The 9,861-nt window shown below is 38.6% G+C and overlaps 1 pseudogene; it reads right to left on the bottom strand.

Annotated features, from left to right (window-relative positions):
- Positions 1 to 5,044: 5,044 nt before the first annotated feature.
- LOC115524408 lies at positions 5,045 to 5,132 on the bottom strand (annotated as a pseudogene).
- Between the last annotated feature and the right edge of the window lie 4,729 nt (positions 5,133 to 9,861).

The following is a 9,861-nucleotide window of genomic DNA, read 5'->3' as shown; positions in this document are numbered from 1 at the left end:
CTCAACCGACTGAGCCACCCAGGCGCCCCCTCAGCAATTTTAAAAACCTACATGTCTGTGTCTTACTTCAGATTAATTAAGTCAGAATCTCTAGGGGTGGGACACAGGCATAAGTATATTTTAAAGTACCTTGAGTTAAAATCCACTAAGAGAATGGAAGATGAGCATTTCATAATAGAATCTCTGTTCCTTACCTCAGGGAGGTGGCCTATGTTTTCATTCATTCTTGGTTGATTTATAGTCAGTCTCCCTGTTGCTCAACAATGACCTTATATTCAGGATCAGAGGACCTGCAGAACTTGACAGTCCCAGATATATTGTTGGCACAGGCTTCAGAATCTTCCTCATATCTTGGTCATGCTTTGCACAACTGATAATTTTATTTTTAATCTCATTATTTCCCAAACCGGTAGATTGTATATGTTTGGATCGATTTTCTCATTTGAACATCAGTATCCTTAGGAAGCATTCTCCAGGGCATTAATCATTAAATTCTTGACAAGATCCCCAGGCACCCCAATCTAAGCCTACTGTGTCCCAAGGGTTTTTGTATAAGGCCTGTTCCATATCATTTGGCATACTTCTGTCTCGACATTCTGGGAATCTTAATGATATCCCTGCTGGAATCTGATAGAAAGGTAAATGTGCGTGGCCCCTGATTATTGTGTGAAGTATGTATGATGCTGATGAATATCTCTGCTTAGGCTTCTAGCAGTTCAGCATATACAGCATCATAGGCCATCTCTTTTCTGCAACTACTGAAGCTACCTTATCATCTGAGTTCAAGAATTTGTGTTTGAAAACTAGGTAAACATCTATATAATTTTTTAGGCCGCTGATGAGTAGGATCAAGCAAATAGTAATAAGTGGAATTTCTCTTCCTAAACCCTCTATGTCAACAGAAGCATCCGTAGAGTAGGGCACGTGACGGAGAGTGAGGGAACATGGGTCTGAACAGACAAGTTTATGTCTCAGTTTAAACAGATTTGCTAAAGATTAGCCTTGTCCTCTTAGTAATAAAACCTTCCTGGTTTGTAATCACAGGGGAAGGTAGAAGATAAATATTATGCAGGACAGAGCACAGACTGAAGCAGACAGAGAAATAATGAGGGCTCAGAATTAGTTTCTTACTCTTCACTCAGAATGAATAGAAAAAATCCAAGAGAATAATACTAAAATATGATCTAAATTTGGATTTTATTTGCATCAATCACAAAATAATTGATATTTTAGTCCCATCTAGAGGGGTGAATAGCCATAGCCACTTGCGAGTTTTTCCTAATTCCTCTTTTGATTTCATATTTTTTAAATTCTAACTTTCTTCTGCATGCTGCATGTGCGTATTTTAAAATATGTATGTGTCTTTTTGCAATAGTTGTGATTTGATATTTAATGACTATAATAAATTAAAAAGCATCTATCTAATAATAAAAACTACATTACATTCATAGTCTACAAACCTTTATAATCTGGTTTGAAATTTCTAGGAAAAGTGAAAAGAAACCGAGTTGAAACTCTGATCATGTTGCATTAGGTTATCACTGTACTCTCTCTCTTTTTTTTAATGTTTATTTATTTTTGAAGGAGAGAGAGACAGAGTGTGAGTTGGGGGGGTTGCAGAGAGAGAGGGAGACACAGAATCCAAAGAGGCTCCAGGTTCTGGGCTGTCAGCACAGAGCCCGACGCGGAGCTCAAACCCACAAACCGCGAGATCATGACCCGAGCGGAAGCCGGACGCTCAACCAACTGAGCCACCCAGGCGCCCCACTGTACTCTTCATATTCAAAACAGAGTCTGCATATGTGACAAGAAGCTAGAATGTCTCCTGTAGATCACATCAGAGAAGTGTTACATCCTCTGCTCACTTAAAACTAATAAAATTTCTCTTTATGTAACGTTCTTTGTATTAGCGCCTACTGCATCTATTTTCAGGTATAGCCTCATTACTGAAAAAAACCAAGGGAGGAAAAATCCTTGGTGAAATACCACAATGAAATGAGTTCATTTTTAGAAAATTTTTAAGGATGACTGAAAATGTAGGACAATTAATCACACTGTCTTATGTGGACAGTAAAGATGAAATATGGGGTATTGTAATAAATCTCTCATGGATTTGTGATAGTCCAATTAGGGTAGGCTAATCAGATATTTGGAAAGTAATGTACTACCCATTGATTTTCTTTGCTAGAGGAATGGGATCTCACCATTCATATCTCCCAAACCTTGACACCTAATTACTATCAATTTTGTTTATTTGATCCATATTTTTCTATTCCTTTTACTACAGCAAAGTCTGCTGAAATATTGAATACCAGTGATGGCCTTTAAGCTTGAATTTGAGACATCTCCTTGTTTCCTGGAGCGGCTTAATGCAGTGGTCTGAAGGGTGAATGTGAATCGTAGATCAAGGGGGATTATGTGAGTCTGGCTGGAACTTTATCAGCTGTCAGATTTAAAGTGCATGCATGAAGTTGTAGGTAGAAGACAAGGTCAGAAATATGGGGCATGGAATTCCAAACAGATTGGAAAAGGGAAAATGAAGATGGTTCAGGAAGAAGCTTAAATGTTAACTTCTTTGCCTAACTAGATAGGGTGGGCTTAATGGGCAAGGCCAGGCAGGACTCACACAAATTACAGCAGAGTGGATTAACTATAGTAGTTAATCTCAGGAAATGTTCTTGTCCCCTCTCTCCATTTTGGCTACAGCAGCCCTGATGAGTGACACTTGGCTTCCTCTTTCTTTTTCTGTTTAAAAAGAATAGTCTCTCTACTCTCATCTTTCATTAACCCCTGCCCAATTCCTAATCCCCACCGAGGGAGGACAAGTCTGTTTAGTATACCTGTTGTAGTCATAGCGCCACGGTCCCTAAATCGTCAAGTACATCAGAGTAGTAGGTGATAAAATGTGAATGACTACAAAACATTTGTAATACTGTTCAGTGGTCAGAAGGAATGGTATAGATCTGCAGATTATAATGTAAACAGAGGGGCACGTGGGCGGCTCAGTCAGTTGAGCATCCAACTTCGGCTCAGGTCATGATCTCACCGTGTGTGAGTTTGAGCCCCACATCGAATTGCACTTTCAGGACAGAGCCTGCTTGGAATTCTCTCTCTCTCTCCCTCTCTCTCTGCCCCTCCCCTACTCATGCTCTCTCACTCTCAAAATAAATAAATAAACTTGAAAAAATTAAATAAATAAAGATCTAAATATTATGTTGAAAAAGGCAGAGCAATCATTTTGTGTAAATTATAAGCATTTCAATTATAAGTATTACAGGCATACATACAGGTAAGTTAATTTACAGATGATAGCTTAGAGGGACATACATTAAATGTGCCAGTGTGGGGGGTGCCTTGGGTGGCTAGTTTAGTTGAAGGTTGGACTCTTGATTTCGGCTCAGGTCATGATTTCACGGTTTGTGGAGTGAAGCCTTGTGTTGGGCTCTGTGCTGCGTCAGCACGGAGCCTGCTTGGAATTCTCTCTCCCTTTCTTTCCGCCCCTCCCCTACTCATGTGTACCCGCGCTCTCTCTCTCTCAAAATAAATAAACTTAAAAAAAGACCTGTCAGTGTGGGTGCCTGTGAGGGAAGGGGAGTGATATTTGGGGTGGAGGATTAAGGGAAAATGAGGAAACAGGAACAGGTGGCTGGGTACAGACCAATCATAATAAAGTGCCATAGAATAAGAAGTGAAAAATCACTTTGTTACACCTCCTGTCCAAACTGAACACACGAATAAATGAATGAATGAATAACATTAAAATCAATTAATGAATGTCTGAAATCTCATCCTATTTGTTTCACCCTATAATTTGACTAATCACTGCATTTTATGAAGAGAAACCATTTTTGTTTGCTAAGTTTAAAATTGTTGCTCAAATTTATCCAGTGTGATTATCAAGGAGAATTCAGATAACACTTTGGATTTGGAATGTCTTTAGAACTGTTTTGAGAGATTCCTCCCTAACATATCCATGGGAGGACACTGAGGCTAGAAACTGGGATTTGCACAAGCTAAAGCCATTGGCACAGAAAGGGACTTCCAACGTGTTGTTCACACTGCTGGGTAAATAGCTGGTCATGGGATGCCTGGGTGGCTCAGTTGGTTAAGCATCTTACTCTTGATTTGAGTTCAGGTCATGATCTCAGGGTTTGCGAGTTTGAGCCCTGCCTTGGGCTCCATGCTGACAGCTCTGTCTCAAAAATAAATAGATTAATTAAACAAAACAAAACAAAACAAAACAAAACAAAACTAGTCATAGCATGCACAGTTGCTCACTTTCTGGCTTGCTGTTTGGCATAGAGAGAGAAACATAGTTCCAAGAAGTGAGAAAATATGGATCAGGCATCTGTGGAGTGAGACTTCTCAATATCTTAAACCACTGGCAAAAAATTGACAGTGTTTTATTAGCCTCTGTTAAGAACTAAAGACTACTTATCCATTTATTTATGTGGCAATGAAGGTGAAATTTTGGCAAGTTAATTGATGACCGTAAATAATGTAATTACAAGTGTAAAACTAAAGGGGAGAGAAGCAGTGGATCTGAGAGGTCCTGAGGAGCTGTTGAAAGCAGTTGAATTAGAAACTTGAGGGATTTGGTACTAGTCCCCACTCTCTATGATTGAGTCCCTTCCTCAGTAAGGTGGATGTGATAACATCTTCAGAAGAAGACCCTGAAGGACTATAAGGTCCTAGTTGTTAGGACCAAGTTTCCACATGGACACCATGTTCTCTTAGTAGGAAATTGTTTGTGATCTTAGTTTACAGTAAGGGATAAAGGCATATCTCTGAGCACACGTGAAAAAACATGACTTGCAAATTAACATCTATCAGGTGGGCAAACCTTTCATAAAACATAATTTCAGGGCTGCCGGGGTGGCTCAGTTGCTTAAGCAGTCGACTCTTGATTTAGGCTCAGGTCATGATCTCATGGTTGTGCAACAGAGCATGGTTGAGGCTCCCTATTGGGCAGGGAGCCTACTTGGGATTCTCTCTCTCCCTCTGCCCTTCCCCCACTCGTGCGCACATATGCACTCTCTCAAAAAAAAATTAGAAACAAAAGTTTCATAAATTATAATGGCTATACTATTTAGATACTACGCTTGATCTTAGCCAAAAGGCTGAGAAGTGATTATACTATTTAGATAATTATGGCTTTAAAGATTCTTTAATGAAGCTGGAGAAAAAAACATTCATGAAAATATCAGATAGCTGTTTTATTCTAGAGCCAGCAATAATGTTACTATTATAAACCTCCATTTAATTTATCTGATGTTTCTTTATGTCACATTATTTTAACCTTACAAGAATTTTCTGAAGGAAAGAGGTTTGATATGATTCCATTTAGAATGGAAGAGACTGAGGTTCTGTGTGATTCCTTTTAACAGGCCATACCATTTGAAGTGTTTGAAGAACACTGAGAGGGATTTTTTTCTAGCTCTGACATGGGTCTAAATTTCTTGCATTATAGAATAATAGGTAACAGCTCAGCTCCACCCTAGTATAAAACTCTGTCATATCCACTCTTGTTCTGAAATGTAAAAATATTGGGTCCTATGACACCTAGTACAAACCACAGATAGGGTGTGATTTAGGATACGGTGGTCAATATCTGATTTTGGCTGTGAGTACTAGAATAATAAGATTTTAAGTCTTTTCTCTTACAGTATCATACAAATGTGTACCTCCAGAGAATGGGCACTGAAGTATAAAATTGCAAGGACTGTTAATGCACATATACCAATGGAGATGACATTATCATATCATATAAAGCTGGAATGAGAATCTCTTGTTTAAATATGTAAACAAGTCAAGCCACTCACTGTGTATGATGTAGGCAATTTGCGAAATTATGCAAAGTGTTTAAGGTTACCAAGACATGTTAATACACTGAGGCACAATTTAATGCTTGGCGTGTTTTCCAAATGTGCATAATTTACTCCTTGGTACTGTTTTTTATGATGTGTGACAAATATCCCCAATGCCAAGTGATTAATTTCCAAGTAACAGGGAGCTTTTTTTCCCCATCTTGCTTTGGTAAACTTCTGGACGAGCCCAGACTGACAGGCTTTTGACATGGCTCTGAGCAGGCCACCTTGGTCTTGGCCTTGGCCATCTGGACAGAGGCGATGGTATCAGACATCCCTCAGCTACTATGTGCATCTGAACTTTGAGAGAATGTAGTACATTTGGCCGTTTTAATGTCCTGTATCGATATTATGCTCCACTGTTTGCATAGACTCAAGACTCAAGACTTTCTCTGTTCAAGAATGTCTGGGGTGCCTGGGTGGCTCAGTCAGTTGAGGATCTGACTTCAACTAAGGTCACGATCTCATGGTTCATGGGTTTGAGCCCTGTGTCAAGCTCTGTGCTGACAGCTTGGAGCCTGGAACCTGCTTCCGATTCTGTGTCTTTCTCTCTGCCCCCTGCTCGGACTCTGTCTCTCTCAAAAATAAATACATATTAAAAAAAAAAAAAGGGAATTTCTGGATGGCCTCTAGAACTTGACCAGGTCCTCTGTGAATATCCCTATCTTTGTCTCCATGGGAATTTTGATTACGGTTCTCAAATTTCAAAATAAAGCTAACTAATCATTTCTGTACATGACGATCAATTCACATTCTCTTTTAAAATTTTCTTGGCCATCTTTAAAAGATGTACCTCTCAGAGGTGAAATGGAATAGCATATGTTGACAGAAACAGAAAAAGGAAGAAAATAAATGGCGTAAGCAAAATATACTGCAGCACAGAGATAAGAAGAGATGTATACAAAACAGTCTGTCATTCATTAAAAAAAAAAAAAATCCCATAGCCTTTAGGCTGAGATCTACAGGGAAAAAAAGAGCAGCAGAAAAAAGGAGCCTACCTGCCAAATATATGGTACAGTGTTCATTACTAAATTGAAAGCCCTTGTAAGGTTATGATACAAATGTTACTGTGTCAGTTGAGTCAAAGTTCTGTTGAGTGTGTACTGTTGAGAGCCTGCAACCTCACCACTGTATCCACTGCAAGGTCCCCCCTACATTCTGACCCTGGGAGAGGCTCCCGACCATGTAGCAAACTCCATGTGCTACGCCAGATCTAGAACTTGTCTTAATTACTACAGTATCAACTTGGGAGTGGAGCAGAATTGCTGGAGTGCTGTTCGAAGACAACAAAATAGGTGGGCAGTAATGGTGGCAGATCAGAAGAATTGGTTCAGACCAAGTATTTGAGGCTCACCTTCAACGGCGAAGGTAAAAGAAACTTGGCGGTAAGTTTTCTGTTTGCCAGCCCTGTGACAGGATCGTGATGTGCCTAGTTCTGATGAGCAAACAGTGACCTTTTAGATTTGGGGAGAGTTGGCACATACGAGATATGATTACATCCTTATCACTAAGTGAATATATACCTGACAAAGGGGAACATACTCTCCTGTCATGCACAAAATAACAATGATAATAACTAAAACTTATTGAGTGTTTTACTATGTGGCAGGCATTATTCTGAGACTCCTTTCTATTCTACTTAATTCTGACACAAACCTAACAGGCCAGATGCAAATTCTCAACCCTTAATCATTCATGCTACTGATCACTGTAAACTTACTTATTTAAATACTCTGATCCGTGAGATAAAAAGCAATGAACTAATTCAAAATGAAAGTAGGAAACAAGCATTTGGATTAGGCTTTCTAGGAGCATTCCAGAGTTTTGAGAATAGTTAGACATGCATTTGGACATAAATTTTCAAGAAAAATATTTTTTCATTTATGAAAATAGGAGGCCACGTGATTCTCTGTGGAAATTTTAGGTAAAGAAAAAATTCAAAGCTGTGAAATTTTAAATGGAATAGAGGAGTGTTCTCAACCTTAGCCACACATTGGACTCACTTGGGGAACTTTAAAAACTTACAAATGTCTGAGTTCCACTCCAGATATTCTTACTGAATTGGTGCCATATGTGGGTTTCTGGAAGCTGGCCAGGTGGCATCCACTGCAAAATCTCAAGACTTGACTTGAGGGTAGCTTCTGGTAAAGCCTAAGCACTCAGGAGGGAATCAGGGTGACCTGGGTTGGAAATCACATATCCGCATGTATGAATTGTTTGATTTTGGAAGATGAACTTTTACCTTCTGAGATTCAGTCTTCCCATGTATACTATGGGGATAATAATAGCACTTTGAATTTGCAGAATGCGCATGAATCTCTTGGCAATGCATACATGTCTTTTAGCGTAGTGCTTGGCATTTCATGATCACTCAAAAACACTGCAGGCGGATAATAGGTGAGAGTTTCCCCCCAAATTATGAGACAGTGACATGGAAAATCAGTAAGGCAGAGCTATTACTGAGTTTAATGCTTGAATTGATGATCTCTATGCATGTTAAATGATATATATTTACCTATTTATCTATAAGCTATCTTTCCATTCATCTATCAATTATTAGCTAACTAGCAAACTAATAGCTTTTGTAGAGCAGGGATTCCTCCTCATTTGCTTGGTACTAACTTAGATTCCAAGGCACATTAGAGAGTCAGACGACATGGAAATGTAAATAAGGCAGCTTTACAGAATTATTTTCCTATCTTCCCTCCCACCCCAAGAATCTTCACAATCCCCAATGTCTCAGTCTTCTGGGATCTCTCTCTGCCTTACCTCAGTCTTGCTTACTGAAATGTCCATTAGGAAATCCAAGACCTCTTTTTGACTACCCTGGAGAAGGCATTTAATTTGTTAACATGTTAGTCACATTGGCCATTGTTCTAAGAGGCCCAGAACCATGAGTCATTCTATCTTTCTGTGAGGTCTTGTACTGACTCCTGACTAAGAGTCAACATCTGCTTTTCTGATTCTGCTTAATTCCCTATTTCCTGGTTCATAACCATGACCATGTGGATGTTTCAGGTTTTTGACTGCCGTAAGCTACTGTTCCCAAGTAATGGCAGATGAGCAAGTGCTTTAGGACGTGACATCACTCAAGAATACATGCTTATGAGTTACTGCAAATGTCTTGGCTATTAACCTTCTTCATTGGGCCAGATATATTTTAAAATGTCTCACTTTTCCATTGTATCAGAGTTAAGGGAGTCTGATTAAAGTGGGCATATGTCCTTTTTTAATTAATTAATATGAAAACACAGCAGTAAAGATGCTTGCTGATAATAAAGGAACCATTTTTTAAAAGTCTAACATATACTTACTTAAGCAATTCATAATTGTTCTTTAAAGAAATAATTTTTTAATGTTGTTTTATCTGGCCACATTCCATTCATTCTACATGTGTTAGTTTAAGCATCATAACAAACTTGTGAAATTGATGCTATTACTATGTCTAGTTTAGACATCCAATTAGAAACTGATGGAGAAAAAAATTAAATGTAGGCAATCTGGTTCCCAAAAATGGATTCTTTAACATTATACCCTCTTATCAACAGCAAAGGTTTACCAACACAGTAATGCCCTAACAGCATGCAAAAAATTCCTTTTTATTTTTTCTGGCATTTAATCACGGTCAAGTGATAATACTGGGTTCATTGTTCCTTTCTTTATTTAACTCTGTTAAGCAATGCCTTGCAGGGAGGTCCCTGATCATGAAGTTATCAATAATGAAAGTTTTCTTTCTAGTGTTTAAAATATGCAACCTGAAGCAATGGTCCTCTGATACAACATTTTTCTTTTGGAGCTCCATTTTCCTTCTGAAAGTTATTTCCCTTGGGCAGATTTTTCCAATTAGATAATTGTCTCTCAGGTAAAACTTGGCTTCCAGCTTTTTCAGCGGTTACTCAAAATCTGACATTTTTTTTTGTCTGATTGCCTTTTAAAAGCTAAAATCCTGAGTTTTTATAAATTTTTCTTGCATAAACTGTTTAAATTGGACCTA

This window comes from Lynx canadensis, chromosome C2, assembly GCF_007474595.2.
Source record: "Lynx canadensis isolate LIC74 chromosome C2, mLynCan4.pri.v2, whole genome shotgun sequence".
NCBI lineage: Eukaryota > Metazoa > Chordata > Mammalia > Carnivora > Felidae > Lynx > Lynx canadensis.
The sequence above is the reverse complement of the archived record's forward strand: the minus strand, read 5'-3'. Positions and strand labels throughout refer to the sequence as shown.